Here is a 27,118-nt window from a genome sequence, read left to right as displayed (position 1 = left end):
AAGTGTAATTATATTCATGCAGATATTCTACATGATTTATAATTTGTGTAAAAAGGCTATAGTAAACACAAACGTCTTTCTATATATATTTATGTATACGTATATATATATTTGTTTAAAAAGTTTTCGCTACCAAACTCCTCTGTCAGTTTTTGGTCTACAGATATGAAACTTAATATATAGAGTATTTGAACCCATGCGAAACTTTGGGTTTTAGCCGAGGAAAATCGGTACAAAAGTGTGAAAATTAAAAAAATTAAATTTGCCAGGTGAAGGTCGAACGACGGCATTAAGTATATGCATGCGTTACGTAGTAGTTATTGGTTCATGTTTTAATTTTTAGCCTTGCAGCAAACATGGATTCATAGGTCAGGCATTAATGTCAAGAGAAAAAATAGTGGTGTCAAAAACATTATGACATTTAGGGAAAAACCTATAGCATTCTTCGTGAATACTACAATTCACCTCGGGGGGCGATGAGGAATCACAGAAACGAGCAATTCCCCAAACTGCAGCAAAACTCATCAAAGCTGATATCAAGACAACAGTTGTTTCAATGGAGGATATGTATCCAACAACTGAAGAACTAAAACTAGCAGCTGCATTAGATTTTATCCCAGCAAGTTTGCAGTTCTTGTTGCAACATCTGTTTGTTGGGAAGGACACGTTAAGAAAGGTTGCTAGCATCGGACAAGCTGTTGTGCAAGCAGTGCGCCCAAGAACTGTTATTGCTCCTCTACAGCTTGGGAAATGTGTTTTCGCTTCCACAAAAGTACGCCCAGTTGGCAAGGCATGATGCACCTGCTGCATAAGGACTGAAAATATCCAAGAAAATCTTCGGTACAATTTCTTCCCATGATAGACATGAACCCCGGAGATAAAGCATGTATCCTGTCCACCCTAGATTACCTATGCAGTCTATTGTCAAAACACAATATGCCGACTATCATAACTTTTGATCAACTGCTATTTTGGAAGGCGTTTGAAATCATGAACGCTGTTACAGATGATAGTCCAATTAGGGATGTGATACGGTTGCTTAGCACCTTCCATACCTTCATGAATGTGTTGTGCCATGCTGGTAGATTAGTGTTTCACACGTCAAATTGTTGCCAAGACCATGGAAGATGATCCTCATTTTCAGGATCAAGTGGAGGAACTTGAGCGATTGTACATCTTGATGAGGACTGGCGAGTGAGTGTAATTTAGATTCATTAATGGAATCAGATTGCATAAACATAGTTCACAACACTTTAACTGAGAAAAAGGATGAACTGTTAAGGGCCTTCCAAACCAGCAAGCTATGGATTATCAGCACATACTAAGTATAGTTAGAGCACTTGTTTCAGCTGATAGAATGGGATCTTGGGAGATGCATCTAAATGCTGTCTCAGCTTACCTTCCAATATTCACGACCACTAACCATCTGAATTATTTGAAGTTGCCACGTCTGTATCTCTAGAAGATGTATGCATTGAAAGATGGCAACCCTGTAGTGCATCAGAAGTTCCAATCTTGGTTTCATGTAATCCGACGCAGCAGCAAATACTGGGTGTGTCTTGGCTCAGATCTTATGATCGAACAGACATTAATGCGCTCACTCAAAAGGCAAGGCGGATTGACGCGAAGGAGTGGAATGTCGGAGTACCAAAGGAATGTTTGGGCTATATCATCTACGGTGTCATCTCTTTACAACCTTGCCATGCAAGACCTTACTACAAAAACTTACATAACAAATGTAAAAGCATAAGGAGTTGTCTGCTTCTCTGTTGAAGAGATGAAATAAACCTCAGAAAGGTTGCAGAAAAACTAAACAGTGTTACACCGTTTTCAACTGATGAATCATTACGAAATATCATCACAGGAATCAATGCGAACGAAGACGTCAATGTGCATAACCTCTTCAAAATCGGAAAAGACATTGTTAAAAAAATGGATGGACAACCGGTGTTTTCCTACTCTCACAAACGATGTTTGAATGTAAAGACTCTAGCATTCAGCAATAACGTGAAAGTGTCTGCAGATCGGAGCATTGACCCAGTGCTTCTGTTTCAGAGGTTTCTCCTAGTTTCTCAGACGGGAAATCTATAACTAGATGATGTCATGTCTTATGAACTGTGTTTATACCCGATGTCTTTGTTTGAGGGAAAAGGCCTCTTGCTTCAGGCGGACAACCCGCAACTTGCGAAAGCAACCAGAAACTATGTCAAAACAAAATCAGACAGTGGTGTGCAGCAAACTATTCCAGTCACAGAGCACAATATACTAGATGGTGGATCTCTTCTTCATTGTCTGAAATGGAAGGAGCGTATAACCTACAGTTCCATTGCAAACGATTATTCCTCATTCACTATCGAAAACTATGGAAGAGCAACTGTCGTGTTTGTTGGCTATGATATTGGACCAAGTATAAAGGACTGTGCACATCAGAGGCGAAGTTGAAAGTTGAATGTAAAGAAGGTGAACATTACTGAGGCGACAATATTTTCTGGTAAAAAAGGAAGAAGTTCTTGTCAAATCGGGCAAACAAGCAGGCATTTATCCAACTGATCATGGAACGAATGAATTAGAAAGGATGTGATGTTATTCAAGCAGAAGCAGATGCTGACGTTGAAATTGCAAAGGCAGCCATCAGTAAGTCTGTTTTCAGATTAACAAGCCTTATTGGAGAAGACACAGATCTTCTTGTTCTCTTGCTGTTTCACACAGATGTTTTCAAATGTACTGCACTCTATTTCCGCTCTGATAAAGGGACATCATTCGTCTATAACATTAAGGTTCTCAAACAGATGCTTGGTGAAACAGTTTTCAAAGACCTATTGTTTCTGCATGCCTTTACAGGATGTGATTCGGTGTCCAGGATGTACGTGATTGAAAAGAAGTCGAGGTTACAACGAATCATCAAAATAGAAAAAACAATGATAGACTCTTCAAAAGCATTCTTTAAACCAAAGCAAACGCAGGATGTTGTGGAAACCAATGGTTCTAAGGCAATGATATCACTGTTCAATAAAGATCAGAAGGACTCGGTAGCGTCGGTTAGATAAAATATGCTCTGCAAAAAAGTTGCAAGGGCAAAGATCTTCATAAGGCCAAAACGACTCCATCCAACTACCTCTGCCTGTAGATTTCATTCTCTGCGGCCCTACTACCAGATTATGGAGTGGATGGGGTTTAGTGATGAAATGGAACCATCTAAATGGGGATGGAAGGTAGAAGAAGACAAACTTATTCCTGTGATTACAGAAAAACGTGCTACTCCAGATGAACTGATTCAGATGATTCATTGCAATTGTTTGGAAGGATGCATTACCCTAAGCTGCATGCGGACATTGCCAAGATAGCAACTGTCACAATATGAAAAGTGCTCCAATCATAGATGATGAGGATGAGAAGGAAGAAGTGTGAAAAACTTTGAAGAAATACTGACTTCTGTGAATGGGAGTGGGGGTTAGGTGTAACCATAGATATGGTATAAAGGGGAATCTACATCATTGGCAACCATTTCATGTGAAAGAATGACCCTGAAAGCATGGGTAAAAATGCAAGATTTATTGGTTCATCATGAAAATTGGCGGAGTTAGTGCTTTAAAACGTAATCGAAAATGACTCGTAAGGCGAAAATATTGAACCTCAAAATTTACAACTTTCCCATGCTCGAATCTTGTCCAACTTTTAGTATGATATATAGTAGACCCAACCTGACATAAAACTGCAAAAAAATAAAATATTACAATTTTTTTGTATCATTTCGTATTTTCACTTGACTAAATATCGATTGCACTTTTGACTAAAAATGAAATGTTTTTTGCTTGCTGTAAATGTTTGAAGTATTTGTTATCCGTACGTCATCCTTTATGTTCATTTCGTTGCAGCGTAACTGAAAAAGATTTTATGTGTAACAACACAGAAATTGATATCGAAACGAAAAATGGAAATGGGCACTAAAAACCTCTGTACCTTCTCTACTTGTCTAGTCTTTGTACTTCGTTTTGCGCTTCGTTATATCTCACTTTGTTCCATTATGTAGAGCCTCTCCTATATTTGTTTATGGACTATTCGTTGCTCCAAGAAGCCATCGCTACTTTTATGCCCCCCTCCTCGATATCTTTTCCAGATACATGACCTATACGACCTATCTGTCTGTACTTGCCTTCCCACGAGGGCAAAATTAGACACAAAATCGGTATTTTATGTGAGGAAAATCCAAATTCTCAAAATAGGCATTCCGCATTGGAATAGAAATGTTTTTTCAGTCTAGAATGATTTCTCCTTTTCTTTCCGAAGACAAAATCTGAAGTCTGGTATCAGTTCTGATACTACACTTTGCTCCAAACAAAAGGACCAAAACGTCAATAAGTCGATTGTGTTTATTTTCAAAACCTAAACTTCTAGCCCGTTAAAAACGGGCAAAAATCATAATCGGTTGATTCATGATGAGTGATTCATTGTTGAATATATTTAAATGTGTGTTCATTATTGCATTAAATACTAATATCTGTAAACCCCTAACTGTATATCGAACATGTATTATAATATACAGTTCGCTGCATCTTATCATAACAAAGATCCATACAAAATTTTAGCCAGATTGGACCTGTAGTTCTGAGGAACAGTAGAACGGAAAGACAGACAAAAAAACAAACAGACTAATGAAGTCCCATGTTGTGTAGAAATAATACAATAATATAAATTTACATTCATCCCTCAACCTGTCTGTTAGACTGATACGAACACAATGTCGGTTTTTGACTCTACATTAAAATGGTTACATCAGATGAAACACTACTTTATTAATCAAAGTTAATATATTAAAATCAACATGTTTCGCCCCAGATACAGGTTTCATGTACTCAAGTTCCATATAATTCTGGCAAAAAGAACTCGACAATCTCTCGCATTAACAAAGATATATCTTTCACAACGTTTATTCCAGGAAGAGTTGGCTAATACAATACACATGATAGGAGAGCATTCAGTCAAATACGAAAGCTGAGACAGAATTGATTTGATAAAATCGTTCGTATATAATGGCTTGAAATAAAGTTTAAAATGCAAAAGTCAAGTATCATGGTTCAACTCAGCTTTAAACAGAAGCATACATTTCGAACGCCCCCCTGCCTTAATAATGACAGTACATTTGATTTTATACGCGTTCTACTTGTGCGCTGATAAAGCTTCTCAAATTCACTGCGTATGTTACACTGTATATTATCTTTTGTCAAAATGTGACTGTTCTTTTTTGACCGAATTTTCAATACTTTTCGGATGCATTCCGATACCGAACAATCTCAGATATATACACTACATTGTATGAGATTTCAGAAAGATCTACCCAGCTCTTTTGGAGACACACAAACATAATGTGTCTTTTATATACATCTAATTACATCACATCTAATTAGTTTCAACGCCCACTGCGTCCATCTAGGAGTTCCAATGCCTGTCGACGCCCAGCTACCTATTTCAGTAACCTGTTGACATCCGACCACCTGTTCCAGCAACAAATCCCATCCACACGGCCCGGAACAACCTGATACATGTCACCTTTACACAGAGGACGCCCGAATTTCAATCCCGTGAGACGTGTGTCCTCATTCTGAAGCGAATTATGTATGCTATTTCCATTGATTTACAATTTACTTTTTTTCTGTGGTAAATAAAATAGACTCTTTAACTGCTCATCTGTGCTTGTCATGATTTTTTTTCTTTCGTTACATTTTTGTTGTGCGTTTATTATCTTTGTTGTATAATCAATTGGCACGTCACTTATTGACCTGCTTCAACAAGTATAATTATTTTATATAAACATAATTTTTGTGTTTGGTCGAAGTTTTATTGCACCTATTAATGTACATTCCTATGATTTTGCTACTAAAAAGCAACAAAAGTAACATTCTTAGCTAGAAAATAATTTTTTATTATCTCCATATGGTGTCAATCATTCTATAACTAAATAATTATAATCTTTATAATAATACACTTAGGTAGTTTCGTGTTACTAGGTGTGGTATAAGACATCCACCTATTGTAAAAAAGGGGGGATCGCTCGATAACAGAAGATGCAATGCAAACAAAATGTAATTTAAAATATTTAATTTTAATGTGATGAAACTTGAAATAAAATATAATTAATTAAAACTGCTATAATTTTAAATAAAGAAATAAGAGGCAGATTTTTTTTATTTAGGATTGTGACATTTTTTTAGATGTCATAGTTCATAATGGAAATAAGAGACGGATTTGTTTTATTTATGATTGGGAAATTTTTTAGATGCCATAGTTCATAATGGAAATAAGAGACAGACTTATTTTATTTATGATTGTAAAAATCTTTTAGATGTCATAGTCCATAATGAAAATAAGAGGCAGGTTTGTTTTATTTATGATTGGGAAATTTTTTAGATGCCATAGTTCATAATGGAAATAAGAGACAGACTTATTTTATTTATGATTGTAATTTTTTTTTTAGATGCCATAGTTCATAATGGAAATAAGAGACAGACTTATTTTATTTATGATTGTAATTTTTTTTTTAGATGCCATAGTTCATAATGGAAATAAGAGACAGACTTATTTTATTTATGATTGTAATTTTTTTTTTAGATGCCATAGTTCATAATGGAAATTAGAGACAGACTTATTTTATTTATGATTGTAATTTTTTTTTAGATGCCATAGTTCATAATGGAAATAAGAGACAGACTTATTTTATTTATGATTGTAATTTTTTTTTTAGATGCCATAGTTCATAATGGAAATAAGAGACAGACTTATTTTATTTATGATTGTAATTTTTTTTTTAGATGCCATAGTTCATAATGGAAATAAGAGACAGACTTATTTTATTTATGATTGTAATTTTTTTTTTAGATGCCATAGTTCATAATGGAAATAAGAGACAGACTTATTTTATTTATGATTGTAATTTTTTTTTTAGATGCCATAGTTCATAATGGAAATAAGAGACAGACTTATTTTATTTATGATTGTAATTTTTTTTTTAGATGCCATAGTTCATAATGGAAATAAGAGACAGACTTATTTTATTTATGATTGTAATTTTTTTTTTAGATGCCATAGTTCATAATGGAAATAAGAGACAGACTTATTTTATTTATGATTGTAATTTTTTTTTTAGATGCCATAGTTCATAATGGAAATAAGAGACAGACTTATTTTATTTATGATTGTAATTTTTTTTTTAGATGCCATAGTTCATAATGGAAATAAGAGACAGACTTATTTTATTTATGATTGTAATTTTTTTTTTTAGATGTCATAGTTCATAATGGAAATAAGAGACAGACTTATTTTATTTATGATTGTAATTTTTTTTTTAGATGCCATAGTTCATAATGGAAATAAGAGACAGACTTATTTTATTTATGATTGTAATTTTTTTTTTAGATGCCATAGTTCATAATGGAAATAAGAGACAGACTTATTTTATTTATGATTGTAATTTTTTTTTTAGATGCCATAGTTCATAATGGAAATAAGAGACAGACTTATTTTATTTATGATTGTAATTTTTTTTTTAGATGCCATAGTTCATAATGGAAATAAGAGACAGACTTATTTTATTTATGATTGTAATTTTTTTTTTAGATGCCATAGTTCATAATGGAAATAAGAGACAGACTTATTTTATTTATGATTGTAATTTTTTTTTTAGATGCCATAGTTCATAATGGAAATAAGAGACAGACTTATTTTATTTATGATTGTAATTTTTTTTTTAGATGCCATAGTTCATAATGGAAATAAGAGACAGACTTATTTTATTTATGATTGTAATTTTTTTTTTAGATGCCATAGTTCATAATGGAAATAAGAGACAGACTTATTTTATTTATGATTGTAATTTTTTTTTTAGATGCCATAGTTCATAATGGAAATAAGAGACAGACTTATTTTATTTATGATTGTAATTTTTTTTTTAGATACCATAGTTCATAATGGAAATAAGAGACAGACTTATTTTATTTATGATTGTAATTTTTTTTTTTAGATGTCATAGTTCATAATGGAAATAAGAGACAGACTTATTTTATTTATGATTGTAATTTTTTTTTTAGATGCCATAGTTCATAATGGAAATAAGAGACAGACTTATTTTATTTATGATTGTAATTTTTTTTTTTAGATGTCATAGTTCATAATGGAAATAAGAGACAGACTTATTTTATTTATGATTGTAAAATTTTTTTAGATGTCATAGTCCATAATGAAAATAAGAGACAGATTGGTTTTATTTATGATTGGGAAATTTTTTTAGATGTCATAGTTCATAATGTGCTTACAAAATTTCAATTGTAAAGTTATATTTTTAGGACAATTTAAAAATCATCTTTAGCTCCACCTTTGAAAGTCAGAGTTCCTCTAAAAATACACTTGTTAATAATTTTGTGTGATAACAGGGAGAACGGCAGATTAGGATAGCAATATACTTTCCGCTTCTAACAGCAAAAAGTGTTGCTAATATAAATAACATGAAATAACTATTTGCAGATCTCAAGTAATTACCTTGCCAGACAAAATTGAACTTATGGATCGAATTTAATTTCTCTAGTACATATATATCGGCAAACACAAAATATTTTGTATTTATGTTTCAATAACTCTTTCCAGCCTATGTTTTGAATAAAATTGATTTACATGAGTCGTTCCAATAGTAAAGTCTCCTATTTTTTCAACTCACAAAGATAAGGAACTTGTGCTCAAAATTTTATTTCTTTTTACATAGTCACCACCATTCTCAATACTCTTTTGCCAGAAATACAATAACAAATGTCTGTTTTTGGAGAACATCATGACAGGGATGACTTTCTTTCTTTCACACCGTCGATATCTGCAACAGAGATGAAACTTTCAGGTCATGAATGGATCAGTTCAGTTATCATAGCAATGCAATTTGCAATTCTCTCTGATCAATTCAGGCGGAATAAAAAAATTGTAAGTATTACATACATACATCCGTCGCACAAAATTTAGCGAATAAAAAAAAATTCCAGATGAAACCATTTTCAGTGTTAAGGAGAAAGAGGAAATCAAATACCAAGTCCAACAATACCCGCTGTCAAAAATGAGTTTTGAAAGAAACCCTTCATTTTATTTCTATAGTGAGATTTTTTTTACTTTTTTTTCTGTTCTTATTTCTATACCGATTGATACGTTTTTCTTTTCTTTTTTAAAACTGTCTTTTCTTATTTCTTTTGCTCATTTCTGTAAAGTATCGGCAAGACGTTGTCGTGAATGTCTTGCTTAAGTAGCTCGTTCTCGCCTCTCATGTAAGCGGGCGAATCTACTTCCAGGGGGGGGGGTAACGCCAATACAACTCCGGTCTTGTAACTGGGCGTACTCGGTTCGATTCTATCTCTACACGCCCTCCGCCTTCCGGGGGCACAAGATACTCGCGTTGTGATCCAATGTTTTGAGGCTCTAGAGTAGTCGTGTGACGTGTGGGGATAGATTCCTGGGTGGTTGCGTCACCCTTCTGCTACGACACACCGGTTGGTCTTCCTCAACCTCAATCATCCCAGGGGATGTTGTCATCCACCGCCATCTGCTCTGGTAGAGTGTCGGATGTTTCGGGCTGGTATTGATCCGTATCCGTAGTGAATGATTCTTCCGGTATTTCGGGCTCTGTTAGGTTGTCTATGGCATCCAACATCCCTGGGGGCTCCTCGGGTATCGAGTGACAAGGCGTATCTACCATTGGGTTTATTCTTCGGAAGAATCTGCGATTGCGACGGATTACCCGGTTACTCCCATCAATGCGTACATTTACTGCCGGTTACCAAGTGTTTCCACCACCCTTCCTGTCTTTGTCCATCGGCGCGGGTGTGGACCAACTTGGTTTGGAACCTGCATCGTTTCCTCGATTTTCAGTTCATGAAGTGGGTGACTTTTTAGACTGTATTCCCTTTCATTCCGTAAGTATCTTTTTACCATCGCTGTTTCCCTATAATGACTCATTTCTCTCCAGGATTTGATATCAGTCCTGTAGCACTGGGAGATGGTCCTTTATCACGCGATCGTAAGGCATCATCGCTGAAGACATATGTAGGCCTTGTACCGGTGTGTTGCGGTGTGTCAGTAGGGAACTAGCTGTCTGATAATGGCATAGGCGACCGCAACTGTCCGTGCTATCAATAAGTATCCTTTTAGCCGTTTTAACGGCTAATTCTGCTCTCCCGTTGCTTTGAGGGTAATATGCCGATGATGTTCGTTTCCTATGCTCCAATTATATAGGAACCAGTTAGATTCACTGGAATCAAACGGTAGTTCGCCATCGGTTGACAGTTCCTCCGGGACGCCGTACGTGCAGAACCAGTTTCGTAGGGCGTCACATGTGGCCTTGGCATTTCCGGACGACATCAGAATAACTTCTAACCACCCAGTGTATCTATCTGCATATACTAGGCAGTTCTTCCCTCGTAAACCGAAAAAGTTCGTCACCGTCTTCTGAAATGGGAACTCGGGGTTCGAGGGCGGCATTAGGAGTTCCCTGGGTTGTGACGGAGCCATTATGTTGCATACTTTGCACTGGGCTCGGGTCTGACGAATGCTTGCGTCCAGTTCTAGCTAAAACAGTCTTTGTCTGGCGTTTGCCAACATTCCATTGACACCCTGATGCAGCGAATGGAGCGATTCCAGTAGCTCCGCACGTAGTTTTCTGGGTATGAGGATTTTATTTTCCATTATTGTCACCCCTTTCAAGCAATATACCTCCTCTTTCATGTGCCAAAACTGACGAATTGTCTCCGGCAGTTCGTGCCGAGATTTAGGGAAACCATTTTTTATGAATTCGGCGAGGGTACATCATTCCTCGTCAGTAGCAGCTGCAGCCACAATCCTCTCCCATGTTATTGCCCTTAATTTGTGGTCCTGCTCATAGGTGGCGTTAAATGACGCTCTTATGGCACTATCAATGGTTTGTGCGATGTCCTTTTCGTTTGCTTCCTCCTGGCTTAACGTTACTGGCCATCTCGATGTTTTTGGTTTTTTTACATAGGCATCACCGCTTATTAAGGCCAAGAGTCCATTCGAGGATAAGGGTTAAAGACTATACATTAGTCAATTGGACAATATAGTAATCGTTAGTAATGGAAATTCGGTAAATTTGTTAACTTATATCAAAAACTTGTTTACGTTGGACTTGAAGGCAACCATATTGTAGTCAATTGGAAAGCAGGAAAACGGAAGACAATTCTAAGAAAGAAGCTTTGTTCATGGAATCTACGTTTAAGTTTAGACATAAATAAAGAGTGGGGGAAATTATTGATAGTGTTTTCTGCTAGACGGGTGTTTCTTATGAAAGTTTGGCGAGGGGGACCATAGATTGGAGCTCAGCCGAGCACTTGCCATGAAAATAACGATAAAGCAGAGAGAAACTCGCGACATCTCTTCTGTGAGAAAGAGGTTGCAGGGAAGAGAAAAGGAAATACCTTACGAGGCTACGAAGTCTATTTTGGACTCTATCAAAGCAGGATAAGTCCTTTCTAGCAGCTTCTGCCCAAATATGGCAGCAATACTCCATCCTTGGACGTAACTGGCTCTTATATAGATAAAGAATTGCATCAGAAATGAGATATCTATTGTATCGATAGAAGGATCCCACCATTTTTCCAGCGGCCTTGGCAACGGATTTAATGTATGTGTTCACTTTAAGATCAGGAGTAAAGGTCAAGCCCAGAAGCTTGTCAAAACATGAGGCCTCCTCAAGACGAGAGCCATTCATTTCAATTGATGCCAGATGGAAATCAGAGTGTTGATGATGTAAAGATAAAAGCTTGGTTTTAGATGCATTAAAAGTAACAAGCCACCTCTTTCCCCATTGTACCACTTGCTCAAGATCAGAGAAGAGAGAATCGGTCTGTTGCCGCATTGAGTTTGCCAGGGAGATGCTTTATTCAAAATTTGTACATTCGGACCGTTCTTTGAAGTTGAACAGTCTTGGATTCTTTATGTCCTCCAGAGCTTTATCCGAGAAGATCTTCACCAAGGGCTCATTGTCCACGGTGACTAACAGCTCTGGGCATCTCAAAACGAACATCCGACATAATTCCAGTCCGTAGACTAATGCCAATGCCTCTCCTTCAACTGGTGCGTATCAGGACTCATTAGTGAATCGGGAGCCGGCTAGGATTAATCTTCAGTGGTCTTCACCACACTTCGGTGGCACAGTTACAGTGCTTCTCGAAAAGAAAATATCCCAAGTCTGTCCTACTGAAGTCCGTTGACAAACAAGTTGGTCTGTTCACTTGGAAGGTTCTTACACCGTTCTCGATATCTTCGGCGATCCTTTTTTCGACTCTTCGAAGATTCGATTGTGTGTGCTGTCCAAGTAGAACTTTCGATTTTTTTGTCTTTAGCAGTTCCCGGAACGGGGCCATTACTTCAGCCTGAAAAAAAGCGTAGGCTACGTGGTTTACCATTCCAAACCAGGATCTTGTGTCAGTTATATTTTTGGTGTCGGAAAATTCCGTATTGCTTCAGTCATTTTTAGTGGGTTTTATCCCGTCTTCCGTTATCATAAACCAGGCAAATTACACCTCTTTTTCTGCGAAGTGAAATTTCTAAGGATTGAATACGACACCATTTTTCTGCAGTTATTTATGTACTCCATAGGATGCCAAAATGATGTTCCAATAGAGTTATCCCATAGTATCATAGTATCGTGTCGTCATTACGTAGTTTTCTTGGGCATATTTACAGTGATATTGTCGAACCTGCGTGTATATGCATCTCCTGATGCTTGGAATCCTTCTTGTTCCCAAAAATAACGGTATTTACCCCATTCCGTGATGAAGGTAGTTGCATCTCTTGCCGATGAGGAGAGGGTTAGGCTATGATAGCCATTCCATGCATCCAAGAAGGTTTTTCTATATTTCGCAGGCACCAGCGATACCTGATTGAAAGGAGACGCTGTATGATGGGTTTCTCGTAGGGTAGCGGCGTTGAGCTTTTTAGGTCCACCGTACGCCTCGGTGGCCCATCCTTTTTCGGTGCACCCACCATTCTGGAGCACCATGTTGGAGGTGTACCTACTGATACAGCTTCTATGATGCCAAATGCCACGTCTCGGTCGAGGTCCTCCTTGACTCTTTTCTTCTAATGGTGTGGGACCGGGATTGAAGTGTGGAAAGCTGAGGGTTTGGACCCCAGGATGAACGTGATGTCCATGGGTTTTCCTTTCATCGCCTTCAGCCGTTGATGTGGGCATACATTGAATGCACTAAACTCAAAATGCTCCTTCATCCATCGTTCTGATCGGGGTATGTTTTCTTCCGTAGAGGCAAAAGGGATATTGTCCGACTTAGGTGGGGCATTAGTTCTTTGTGGGCACTCACATGATGCCTTTCCGCCGCCGCTAGTTACCACATTCTGCTGAGAAGCTGGGTCTGGAAAGTTCTCTGGTACCAGACAAAGGTCTGATGTATTTTTAGATACATATGTAATCTGACGTGTTTCCCGCGATCCTACTATGATTTTAGCAAATATTACGCCTTTTATGTTTAGTAGGTTTTCTGTGATTTCCCGAATTTGGTGACTGGTCGGTACTAGATATTTGCCTGGAAACTTCAGAATGTTTTGGATTTCTGGTCCGCTAGAACATGTCTGTCCCAGTGTCTGTGATCGCATCAATCCGGTGAGTAAGGAGGCCAGCTGGTCCTATGGAGATGCGCCCGAATTCCGCATGGGCCCCTGGAATCGGAGTTATCTCTACAGTCAGGGTTGTTACTGAGTCAAGAGTACCTCTTCGGAAAATTTTTTTCCAAATAGGGTGCGGCACGGCCTTTTGTTTTGTCAGGTTGGCTTCATCTCTCCTTTTTATTTCTCCATCTTGGCAAGTCACCCGGTTACGACCCTTTTTGTGTCTTTGGGTGGTGAGAGTTCTAGATTCTGCTCCGACCACTCCCGCTGTAGATCTGTTACTGGACCTCTGCTTCGGTTTTCGACAGACCCCTTTTTAAATGCCCGGTCAAACCACAATTGTAACAAGTCATATTAGCTGCTGAGCAGCCTCCACGCCCTTTTAAGCCGTCAGGGTGTGAGCTCTTTCCACACCATTTACAGGGTTCAGAGTATCTCGGGGATGATACGGTCTGGTTCTCCCGAGGCCGCTGCCTGCGGCCTGACCTCTGTATGCTCGTTGTAATAGGGTATACACAACTGCAGAGATGGGGGTTAGACTTTTCCGTGGTCTCTAGGCTGACAAGCCTGTTAAATATTTCTTCCAGTGTGGTAAGTGTCGCAGCCTCAAACAGCAACTTGCTTTGATGCTCCAGGTTTGCCAGCTCTGCCACCATTTGTCCTGTAACTATATCGTTGGAGTAGCTGACTTTCCGACCGCATTCTATTCCGTTCGAATAAGTCACTGAAAAGCGACTGATCGAAGTCGTGCCACGAAGTCCGTAATCGATTCCCCATTCTTCTGCCTCAAGGAGTGAACTTCTTGCCGATACACTTATTTGTGTAGGCTTCTGATGGCTATGAGCTTTATGTGTCGTAACTATCCCTTTGTAATGGAGTTCAATATTTCTGCTCCCACCATGTCGAACAACAGGCTGGGACACAGGCCGTCCTCAGTACGTTTCTTAACGCTGTTGGCTCCGCCAACCCACAGATCTCCTTGTATCTATTCTAGGATCAATGAATATCACCCAGTCACCATCACTTGTTCAGTTCTATGGAAGGCCTGTCGGGTATCCTTGTAAATGACTTGTTCGACTGGCGTCCGTCTCTTCGCTGGGCGATGTTCACTTGCTATAGCTCGAGGATCCGTTGAAGTAATGTCTGCTGCATATTCCAACGTTGTTTGTAGCAGATTTCCTCTATCCTCGACGCCATGTAAAGTATCGGCAAGACGACGTATATTTGAGAACCCCTTTTGCCGTGAATGTCTTGTTTAAGTAGACAGTTCTCGCCTCTCATGTCAGCAGACGAGTCTACTTCTGTGGGGATATGACGCGAAGACCACTCCGGTCTTCTAACTGGGCGTCTTGAGTTCGATTTCACTTCTACAATTTCAGACGTTGTTTTATATGAATAACAATACGAACACTAGCGGAGTTTAATTGCATTTCATCATTTTTAGGAGCTTGTATAATAAGAATAATTTTATAGTGTTATGCCACAATTCATAAAAAAAAACAGTCTAGGTTAATTTTGATGGTTAACATACACTGGAGTAATCCGAGCCGAGAAGACAACAACCAGTTTTGTCCGCACCTTCTGCAGTTTTAAACAAGAAACCTATTTTTAACTCACGCTTGTATCACAACTTGCAATACTGGGAATGTAGCTTAATGTATGTTTACAAAACAATCATCATTAGTTCTTATAGATATATTAAGAACATAGCGTGAATATATTTAGGTTGGTTTGGTTTGGTTGTTTTTGTTTTACGGCATATCAACCCTTTTCAGGTTATTTAATTCCGAATCCAAAGATTTTGAAGAAAACTTTTTTAATTAGAATATATTTGTTGTTTTCAAGTCGGTTTCTATTTAACCCATAGTTGGGACCCTAACAGGTACTACGACTCCGGGTCAGAGTGGACCTGGAAGCAATGGCAATTAAAGGGTGGCTCCACACTCCCCAAAGCCCGCAAGCTGGGGCCTCACCACTGGATATAGTTTAAGGTCATATCCAGGACCGTTAATATATTTAACACCAGTTAATATAAGCAGACAGTAAACTCCGTTTATCATAAGACACTAGCTAGATTTTTATCAGCTCGCTATCGTTTCGCCATTCGAAATACTTGAAATATTTATTTACAATAAAAAAATGTTTCGTTCATAACTTTATTAAAAACCGGAAACAACATCTTCCTCATTATAATTCTATAACATTTATCTTTACTGTTGGGGGTTTTGATAATTTAGACTTCTCGACATTTCAACATTGGTAATCTCCTTTGGAGGCGTGCAGCTGGCGAGCATTACAGTCGCCGTTAAATAAAAGAAACTCTACTCCAATAAAAACAACGAGTGTAGAGGAAAAAGAACAGTAAGAACATTAACTAACAATAAATGACAAACATAACAAATAATAAAAATAGGTCGTACGAGAGCAATGAATCAAGGAAACCGAGCGAAGTACACATACTGCACCGAGATCGGTGCCTCTCGGTCCATTTGTTAACGTAACATGCGGCTGTAACCGAGATTGAACTGACTACACGAGTTTGCAGTGTAATTAAAATCTTGTCCGTATCTGAATACTTCATGTTATTCAAAGGTATTTAATTATCGTGACGCCATCACTAGATGGGTTGCCTACCATGGCTTAAGAGAGGCGCATCTACCCTCGAGAGATAGACCGTGCCAGTTTTCCAACCTAGTATTTTATCTCGCGCAGTGCCTCGCCTTCCCAAATGTCACCCATCTGATACTGGCCAGGCTCAACGTTGCTTAACTTCAGTGATCAAGCGAGAACAAGAGTGTCAACGTGATTGTGCTCGGTCCATTTATACCGTTTGAAAGAGTTCACAATTTGTGCATGGGTGAGTCCCCACAACAAATAGTATGGTTTCCTAAATGTTTGCGTTAACCAGTAATGTTTATATGGTCATACCATAATAAACATCAACGTAAATTATAGTAAATGGGATGAATGACCTTGAAACTTGTTCATTTTATTTCAGTAATGAAATGGTATTTTTAACATTTATTCAAATTAGTTTTGTGTGGGACAATAACTTAAAATCTATAAACCACGCGTATTATTATATGGATTTTTTTAATTTAATTTTTTATCTATTTATTATTTATTTATCTTTTAGAGTAGGGTTTACTCATAGCTAGGGCTATGACAAGAGACTATTCTTATCATTGTTTTGACTCTCGAGTATATATCCGACACAGTTAGACACAGTTAGACACAATCAAGAACCACATCACTCTATATAAAAGCATATAAGGCATCAAAGGATATATACTCGAAAGTCAAAATAATGAAAAAGAACATTCTCTTGCCATAGCCCTTATGATAACTCATATGCTAAGTATGCAATCATTTTCGTATTACGATTAATATTTTATTTGTTTTAATTCTTTAATTAATGTTTTATAATGCTTTCATTGAAAGAAAATTTTCTTTGGTTTCGTGAACAGCAGCAAATGAATCAAAACTAAAGCAAATTTCTTTAAACGATGAAATACGTCTTGTTACATTTATTTGGAACTGTTATATTTATATAGATATATATTTATACAGATATATATTTATATATATATATATATATATTTATATAGATATACATTTATATAGATATCTTTTAATTATTTAGCGGGTAATTTTATTTTAGAAAATTGTTATTAAAATTGAACATTTAGCCACTTTTAAGCAGATATTTTACTTTAATAAAAGGAGATAATCAATTTATATTTTTGTAGCGAGTTATTTCTTTTGTATTAGTCTATCTTATTGATATATATAGGCATACATGAATAATAATAATAATAATAATAATAATAATAATAATAATAATAATAATAATAATACGATAGCATGTGTGTTATTTTCTATATGACGTTTATATCCGGGTCGTTTAATTGTTATGTACTTTTATTCTTTGTCATAAATAATTTTACCAAGAATTCTTTATAAGTTTCAGTTTCCGTTTCGATTATGGCTGAATGAACTCAAGTTATATATATATATATATATATATATATATATATATATATATATATATATATATATATATATATATATATCATAAGTTTTTATTTCGGATTCGATTTAACCTAATGCACCCAAGTCATATGGTATATTTTTTTATTTTTGAAATCGCAACTTTATAATATATATAAATCGATAGAACATTAACTCGATAATGATATATTTGAAATCTGCAAGAATTAAAATATCATATTTAACCGTACTTTACGACCGGGCTTTACTGGGCGTTCATGTTAGCTTAGATAAATACTTTTGCAGTTTTAACAAAAGAAAAAGGCTACAATAATATCAGGGCGTCTCCATTTACATTGAACATCTACAGAATGCCAACATCAATATATTACATATTATTGAGTCCCATGTGGAATTTCTACAGGTTCGTCCTAGTTATTATTATCATGATTTATTATTATTATTATTATTATTATTATTATTATTATTATTATTATTATTATTATTGGTGTTTTAACAGTAAAACATATACTAAGTATAAAATTCTATTAATATTATGATCATTATTTCATTTATTTTTATATTTAACTGTACAAGACCTGTGTACCGGCATTGCCCAATGAAAGTGTGATACAACACTAGAACTTATTTTGTTTAGCCCCCCCCCCCTTGTGAGCAAATCAAACTACGGTTGTCAGTCCTCGAAAATAGTGGTCACCGGCGGCTGTGGCCAAAATAGAATTATCTGGCTTTACTGTCGGGCATTTCCAGCTAGTGGAAGCGACTAATTGTCATTATCAGCACTGGGGGCTACTGACGATACTGTTGGGTAGGGCCATTATTTGCGGGTACTAGTAGGCACTGGTGGCCACTGGCTGCCTTTGTAACTGACAGCCACTGGCGACCAGAATCAATGACGGCCTCCTTTAGACTGCATCAAACTGAAATCGTCTGTCTTCAACGGTCGGGAATTGTTGGACACTGGCATCCGCTGACTGTCACTGTATGCCTATGGCGAAAATGATGATGATCACTAGCGGTTAGTGATGTTTTTAGGCAATTACTTGCATTTACTTGCGTTTACTGGTTGACACTGACTAGTTTTTATATCTGTCATTGTTGGTTGTCGGCTTGTCTGAAATGAAATAGTCTGTCTTCAATATTCATGCACCATCATCTGTTGTCTGGTACTGCCATCTAGTGGTGAGCACCGTTGGTCACTGACGGTTACGATGGTAATTAACAGTGATTTTCAGGTGGCTACTATTACTTCTTAAAAGGGGCGGGCACTAACTAGAACTGGCAGGCAAATCGTCTGTCTTAAATAGCCCGGCACTGTCATCGAGTTTTGGGCACCGTCATCCATAGTGGTCATTACTCTTTTAAGTTGGCTATTGTCACCTCAGAGCATTGGCGGAGACAGACGAGCTCTGGCATGCACGGGCGGGTACAGGCGGACAAATGCGAGTACAAACAAGGACACACGAGCTCTGGCGGCTATTGGCGGCCACTGGCAGGTGTTTAGTTCGAAGCTTGAGCAAAGCACGGAGCATTGTATTCTAATTTCTACACAATCCTGGATTGCTTAATCGCTGACCACTGTTACGATATCCGTTGTTGCAGAATAGGTTTAAATCACGCAATGTGTAAACAAAAGATTGTTCGAGACTAATTGTTTATCTTCGTTCTATAAAATAATAGATGAAAATGAAAAAAAAAACGCAATTATTAAAATCTTAGATGAAAGTACAAAATAATATTAAATCGCGAAAAGTTCCAAGTCGTCCATATACATTAGGTGGTTCATTCATTCATTTGTATTATTAGTAAACTTTATCCGGTTTGGCATTTCCTTAGCATATTAATAATGGAAATCATGGATATTATGAACAGTAGGTGATAGATGCTTGGAAGATACATAAGTTATATATTGTCCTCCAGCTGTCAGTCCAAATCTCCCTGTTGTTATTGCTTTTTTCAATCAAATTGATAATATTTCTGGTATTTAGTATATACGCAAACATCCTATTATCCGTGCTTGATGGATCCTGTCGTAGGCTTTCTTCTAGTGTATCCATGCCATAGCTATATTCTTTTTCTACTTTTCACCTCCTTCAGGATCCTTTGGTCTATATATAGTAGATTATGTACCCTATTTTTCCTTTTCAGCATCCTTTCTGTTTCTCGAAAAGTAGTCCACGATTATTAAGCGAGTGGTAAATTTGTTCTGTCAGACATGCTGTTAAGATTTTCTACATGGTTTGTAAGCAAGTAATAGGCCTGTAGTTGCTAGGGGCGGGCCCCTTTTCTGTGTGTGTGTATTATTTTTTTTTATCGATCTGGTTCTACCACTATATATAAGTTATAATTACGTTTGACACGCCGGTTCCCGTCAGATCACCGAATTTAAGCAACGATGAGCCTGGACAGTACCAGATGGGTGACCATATGGAACTTCCATGTGCCGTTTGTGCTCTCCGCTTATTTCGGCATTGTTTCCAGTAATTCTGGAGTTCTCTTTGCCTCAAGCAGTATCGATTTAGGAGAGATGTAACTTGGGATTGCGCAACCCTTGCCACATAATTACACGCGTAGTTAGCCCTACAAGAGCTATCCTTTGTCTTTCGAGACTGAATGGAGGTTCTACCTCTCGCAGATTATTCTGGCACTCTGCCTCGTGGATACATCATTTGAATTAGACTTTCATGTGATATTTTTAACTGAAAGCCGATTAAAATGTTTTCCACGTGTCTGAATACTCTATATATCAAATTTCAAGTCTGTAGATCAAAATGTCATTGAGTATATAGGTTCAGAATTGTCATCGCACACACACACACACACACACACACATATATATACACATTCTGACTTTTATAGATATATAGGCTTAAAACGCCACAATAAAAATTAGTTTGGACAAATATAGTCGAGAAAAGAGCTAGTTAAAGAATAACAATAACCGAAGTTTATGAGTATATCTTCTTTTTTTTTTACTAGAAAATTATAAAAGCAAGTTATCCTTCTTCCGTGGCTAGCATATTTATAAAGATGGAGATTGAATTTTATTTTCTACCCAATTTTCATTTCGGCGTTGCATGTGGACAATGAAATTTGTTATGAATTAGTGTTTTAATGCTAATCGAAACGAATAAAGGCGAAAGTTTTGTTTTCACCCATTCTAACTATAAAAACATTAAAATAGTTTACACTTACTTTATTATGTGTAGTATATTTTCATCTGTTGTGATACATACCATTTTGATGGAAGCACAAGAGTTTGAGACATACCATTTTGATGGAAGCACAAGAGTCTGATTTTAGTTTCTTAAGATACATCCTACCATGACTACCTTCTGAATGCGATACATTCTAAACTGCGGCAATAAATTTATTACATTTCTTTTTTTTTTTTTTTTTTTTTTACCTGTAAATTCACCCTTATCTGTTCGTCCGTTCGTCTGTCCGCACTTTCCTCAATAACTACACTTTGGAATTTTTTTAGAAATTTTGCACAAACATTAAACATTACATATGTAAAAAGTAACAGAACAGATTTTCCGGGAATGATTGCCCTACTAGGGGTGCCTTTCGGGTTAAAATGGCTAAAATTTACACTTTTGTGTTTATTTTAAAAAAAAGTGATGCCGTGGATTTTTATAAAAATTTCTGAAAAGTTGTAACTATCTGATTTCTATATAATTTTGTTTGTCTATACTTCGTAATAACTCTTGTGTGTCCCACTGGGGCTCTTTTAGGGTTAATACAAATACTCTATTTTCGGGACTATTTTACCATATTTGTCCAAAATTTTCTGTGTATGTCTATTTAGCAGTTTTGCATGGTGCTGAACTCAAATTTTAAATAGCTTAAGGCCTTGGGGACTTTCGGGGCTAAATGGGGGGGGGGGCAAATGATGGACTTAGTCATTCCTTTGCATGATGCAGAACTCAAATTTACATATGATAAGGCCTAAAACTGCACCGTTTGTTCATTTTCACCAAGATTTGGCGTCCCCTAGGGATTTGGGGCTAAATGGCGAGAGGGGGCAACTGTTGAACTTAGTCATTTTTTTATGCTTCGTTTACTGTGCTCTCACGTGAGACCATGCATGCTTCACTTATTTTTGATAACATTTTTTTTACTCCAAACATGGATCTTTTTTAGCAGGACAAATCAGTGTCACTAAACGTTGGCTTTAATTTCTCAACGACAATAGTTAAATGAGATTTATAAGCTCTGGTGACATATCACGCAAACGGTAATAGGGGGGTCCTTTTTTATTCAAATACTAGTAGGGTGACTGTGCGTTGTCCGGGATTGAATGATGATCAACGAAATTTTCATATTCTCATATTTTTATTGTCATTGAAATTAATGAAATTGCCAATTTTTCAATCAAATCGATTTATTGCCTGCTCTAATTTGGGATCCATTGTGATGCTCCTCTCGCAGTGACTAAGTTCACCATATATTTTAGTTTACATTTCACTGTAGAGAACTTACTGTTGATTTTATAAAATTATTTTTATATATAATGGCTCGCATCAAAGTTTAAAATGCAAAAAGCCAAATATCATACTTCAATTGTGCTCTATAACATACATTTTGAACGTGCCCTGTCATATAAAAGAACCTACTGTTGATTTTAGTTGCCTGGAATTACTGTTTGTGCGATGATAAGGGCTTGAATTTAAGTTTCAAATGGAAAAGTCAATTACCATCGTGAAATTGTGCTTTAAGCAGAAACATTCGAATGCGCCCCTGTCAAATCAAAGAACCTACTGTTTATTTTATAATGTTGAGTCTTCTGGCTTGTGTGGTAATAAAATTTCTCAAATGCCCTTGCGATGATAGCCTGTGTAAGATGTTAACTTTTGTGAAAATCGCCTGTTCCTTTGATCGGATTATTTAGATTATCGATTATCGATACTTATCGAAGACATTCCAATAAAAAAAAACTATCTAAAAACACTGCCAGGCACATAAAGTGCCTTCGTGTGAAATATCATAAAATCGACCCAGCCGTTTTCGAGTTCATAGGGAACGAACTCACAGGCACACAGGCCCACAGACAAAGTTCATATAAATATAATAGTACAGATTTCAGGTTTTACGCTTAATTTTATTACATTTGGAAATTATTCTGCCATGTTAATTGAAAATATGATATTTACTTTTATTAAAATCGTTTCATCTCTATTTCAGTTTTTCTACAATCGAGAATGATTTGTGGCATAATTATGTTAGCACATTTTATAATCCATCATTTACGAACTGGTTCGTAAAATTGGATAGTCTGTTACTGTGAAAATATTTTCTTCGATATTCTAACAATATTAGCAACAAAAAAAAAGAAAATATGAACAAAAATGAATACTTGTTTAATTACAAAGTGGGGGATTACTTTCATATAAAAATTAAACAGGTAAACGACTTAGTTTTCGATAAATCGACATGTATAAATGAATGGTCTCTCAATATTGAGATAGGACAATTCGGCTGTGGCCATTTTTTTTTTTTTTACTAATTAAAATTATCTTTTTTTTTTTCAAATAGATATGTAGGGATTTATTTTTGTAAAATTTTCGATTTTTAAGAATTTTAGTGAAGATTATAAAACAACAATCACCTGACCATGATGGAAAATGCCCTTGTTTATCTCAATACCATTGACGAAAGAACTTAACAAATTGTTTTTTGTTTTTTTTTACACTAATCCTAAACTAAGTTTTGTTTTAAGCTTACAGGGTCGCAGAAAAATGTATTCTAAAACATTAAATATCATTTTGCACTTTATTTTATTGGATAAAAATTTTTTATTATCTTTTTAGAACATTCCTTGTTTGCGGATATTTCCATAGTCAAAACATTTTTTTTTATTTCACCCAGGCAACGCCGGGACACGAACCTGCTGGTTTATAATAAAAAGTTTTATTTGTACAAATATAGCATTGCTACACATTTTGGACTGTGTTTTAGTCGTAGCTATAATAAGCCCGACCTCTTCAGGCAAAATAAAGATAACATCTATAATAAATTAAGTTAAAAAAAATTAATTAATCGATCGAAAGTTTTATAAGAGTTGATATAAAGTATTTTATTAATTATACATTACAGTGTCTGCTGGGTGTATCGGCGTTTCATAAGCAGATGAATGCAATTCCACGACCCGTGTATAACAAATTTGCATTTTTTTTTTAAATAAATAGAAACATGTGCTTTCAACATGACTATCAATACACACAAAAATTTAGGAGTATATATAAAGCCAAGTACGTCCAAGGATGGAATACTGCTGCCATATCTGGGCAGGAGCTGCTAAAAACAGCCTATCCTGCCTTGACAGAGTACAAAATAGACTTCGTGGCTTAGTGGGGAATGCCCTTTTCTCTTCCCTGCAACCTCTCTCCTAATAGAAGAGACGTTGCGAGCCTATCCTTGTTTTATCGTTATTTCCATGACAGGTGCTCGTATGAACTTCAATCTCTGGTCCCCCCCCCGCCAATCTTTCACGAAAAATTCCCGTCTAGCTGAATCCGCTGTTAAAAATTTCCCCACTCTTTATCTGTGCCTAAATCAAAACGTAGATTCCATGAACAAAGTTTCTTTCTTAGAACTGCACGCCTGTAGAACTCTGTTCCGTCTGCCTGCTTCCAACCTGACTACAACCTGGATGTCTTCAAGTCCAACGTAGACAAATTCCTAATGAACCGCCACCTCAAGTAAACACTTCAATAAATCTCCACACTAACGTACTGTACTTGCAATAACCCTTATCCCTGATTGGCTTCCGGGCCTTGATAAGTGGTGACAACCGTGTAATATATATATATATATATATATATATATATATATATATATATATATATATATATATATATTCAGTAATGAAGAATATAGGAAGCAAATATGGCGTATAAACACAGAGTAATAGATAATTAAAAAGAAGCGTGGAAATTTACTTACGTACCAAACCAACACAGGTGTTGTTAGTCTTTTAGAAAATGTTGGAATTTCCTATATGAATAAAAAATTAACAGCACGCAATCCTGTCAATAACTGTGGGATATTTTCCTGCCTTTTTCACAACTTCTTCTAATCGGACTAGCGATGTTGTAGTTTTACTCTAAAATGAAAGTAGACTCGCTCCTCACATTTTTATATCAACCTCAACCGAGGCCGCCGATATATTATTAACGTTAATAATATATCTCGGCGGCCTCGCCTCAACCCTCTCTCTCTCTCTCTCTCTCTCTCTCTCTCTCTCTCTCTCTCTCTCTCTCTCTCTCTCTGTCCGCGCCGTCTCTTCTGACAACACATTTTTAAATTTTACATTAACATTAAAAGTCAAATATCAACAAGTATGGACCGTCTTTTTGGCAGCACTGCGTAATTTATTTTAATTTAAAGTCTGTACCTCTAAAAATACAATGCACCCTATATATAACTTTTTCTTGTTTTTTCATTTCTTCATTTCTGTCATAACACTGTTCGATTTGAGGACAAGTGAGGAACACGTGAGATTGAAGATCCGATTCCTTAAAAACATTTTATTATTTTGCATTATCTTAACAAGTTTTCAAAAATACTATTTATTAGAGATAGAGTTTGTCATTCTTTATTTTGATAATGTCAGATATTCATCATGACATTATCAAAAGAATGGCAAGAATTATTATAGTAAAAACACAAGGTTTCTCAAAGAAAAATTCATTATTAGAGAAAATATATTGCCGAACGACGCGGGCAAAGTTTGGAAAGTTTGAATAAGTTTGTTTACACATATTACTTGTGTTGATCGGACTATTGTTCTCATATTAAGTGTTATCCGTGAAACGTTTCGGTCGGATTGTCCTTCGACCCTTATCAGGCATGGCGGCTGTTTGTAAAAGAAAGGAGAAACAACAACCGACATGCCTGATGAAGGTCGAAGGACAATTCGTTGCACTAACAACACTCAAGACGAGAATAATAGTCTGATCAATGCAAATAATATATAAAAATTTCGAACTTTAAGTTTGTTTATTATTTGGATTATTCAGAAGTCACGACTTAGATTTAATTCAAGCGAGTTTTCGTCCGATGTAACCTCCAACCTTCTTCGGGTGCATCATTCAGGAATCTATATAGAATTTCAAATAAAACCGCTGGGTAATTTGCTCACCTTCCGCCAGCCGTAATACCAGCGGCGCAACTGGTAAAAGTAATGTGATAATCAGTTTTGCGTTTTAGTCTTTTGGAGGTTGAAGGTTCAATCATTAACAGAGGCGATACTAAGAAAAAAAAAACGAAACGAATCATATGAGATGTTTATCCGCTTATGACTGAGGGAACGTGAACAAACTGTCACCGTTGATTAAATAAAGGGTTCTGGTTGAAATTTCGTACATATTCCGCTGTTCATCATAAAGATTCTCGGTTTCGCCATGACATATCCGATGTTTTGCCTGTAAATAAGGTTACTTTTATAATATTTTAATTAACTGAAATTCTCAACAAGTATTTTAAATTAGTTCGTTTCACGGCTTACACACACACACTCTCTCTCTCTCTCTCTCTCTCTCTCTCTCTATATATATATATATATATATATATATATATATATATATATATATATATATATATTAATTTTATTTATACAAACATTAATGGCTACATATGTGCATACATGTTTCTGTAATCACCCACGTTGGGGGATTACGTCTTCAGGCCAAGAACCACCTTCAAAAGTGTTGTTTCATTGGATGTACTTCTAGGAAACTAAACTCTACTGGCTATATATATATATATAGATATATAAGTTAGGTATGCTTATATATTCATATGTATAAGATTTACTCATAAACTAATTAACCGATCGTTATAAATTTCAAATATACAACGTCTCCGCGTTAAAGATCTTAAGGTGGACTATATTTACTTTAATTTTAATTCCGTTTCATGAAAGAAGTGGTCGATGCCTTTCTCGTAAATTGAAGATTTAACTACTTCTAACAATGTGGATCAGGCACCCAATTAATAAATATTCCCCAAATTCCAGTTTCTGTTAACCTCCATTATGTCTCAGGATATCTTGATTATTTGAAATTTAAACTAATTTATTATATGAAGTTTAAGCTTTGTGCAATGACTGAAAATGGCCAAGAATACACGAATTGAAAAGAAAAGAATATTCATTTGATTTAGAAAGCAAAAATGTCCTATAAATAGGACAGTGGGTACAAGCGATGTATTTTAGTAGGATATACATTCAAGATAAAATTGGCACAATTATAGTTGAAACAGTTCACACAAAATTTTACATTGTATTTTTCATAATAATTTAGTGGCTTCTGATTACAAGACTCATTTCTTACATCATCAAATTTTGCAAGAATTTTTACAAAGAGTTCAACAATTCTCGAATAGAAGTTGATGAATACAAGTGAATTTTATCATTTCATCAAAATAATTATGCAATCAA

General features: G+C 36.1%; 1 protein-coding gene across 3 annotated transcripts in view; it reads right to left on the bottom strand.

Moving 5' to 3' along the window:
• Nucleotides 1-24,916, bottom strand: part of LOC145243440 (sodium-coupled monocarboxylate transporter 2-like) — a 134,641-nt gene extending 109,725 nt beyond the window's left edge. The window contains exon 1 of one of the 3 annotated variants that reach the window (XM_080106331.1): nucleotides 24,626-24,916. The gene's annotated coding sequence lies outside the window, so the exon portion shown is untranslated. Of the gene's footprint in view, nucleotides 1-24,621 lie in introns of all 3 variants that reach the window. The other 2 variants (XM_080106332.1, XM_080106333.1) reach the window with 2 other exon arrangements.
• Nucleotides 24,917-27,118: the final 2,202 nt, after the last annotated feature.

The sequence above is a fragment of the Euprymna scolopes genome, chromosome 22, assembly GCF_053919585.1.
Source record: "Euprymna scolopes isolate OS-2025 chromosome 22, ASM5391958v1, whole genome shotgun sequence".
In the NCBI taxonomy this organism is placed as follows: domain Eukaryota; kingdom Metazoa; phylum Mollusca; class Cephalopoda; order Sepiida; family Sepiolidae; genus Euprymna; species Euprymna scolopes.
The sequence above is the reverse complement of the archived record's forward strand: the minus strand, read 5'-3'. Positions and strand labels throughout refer to the sequence as shown.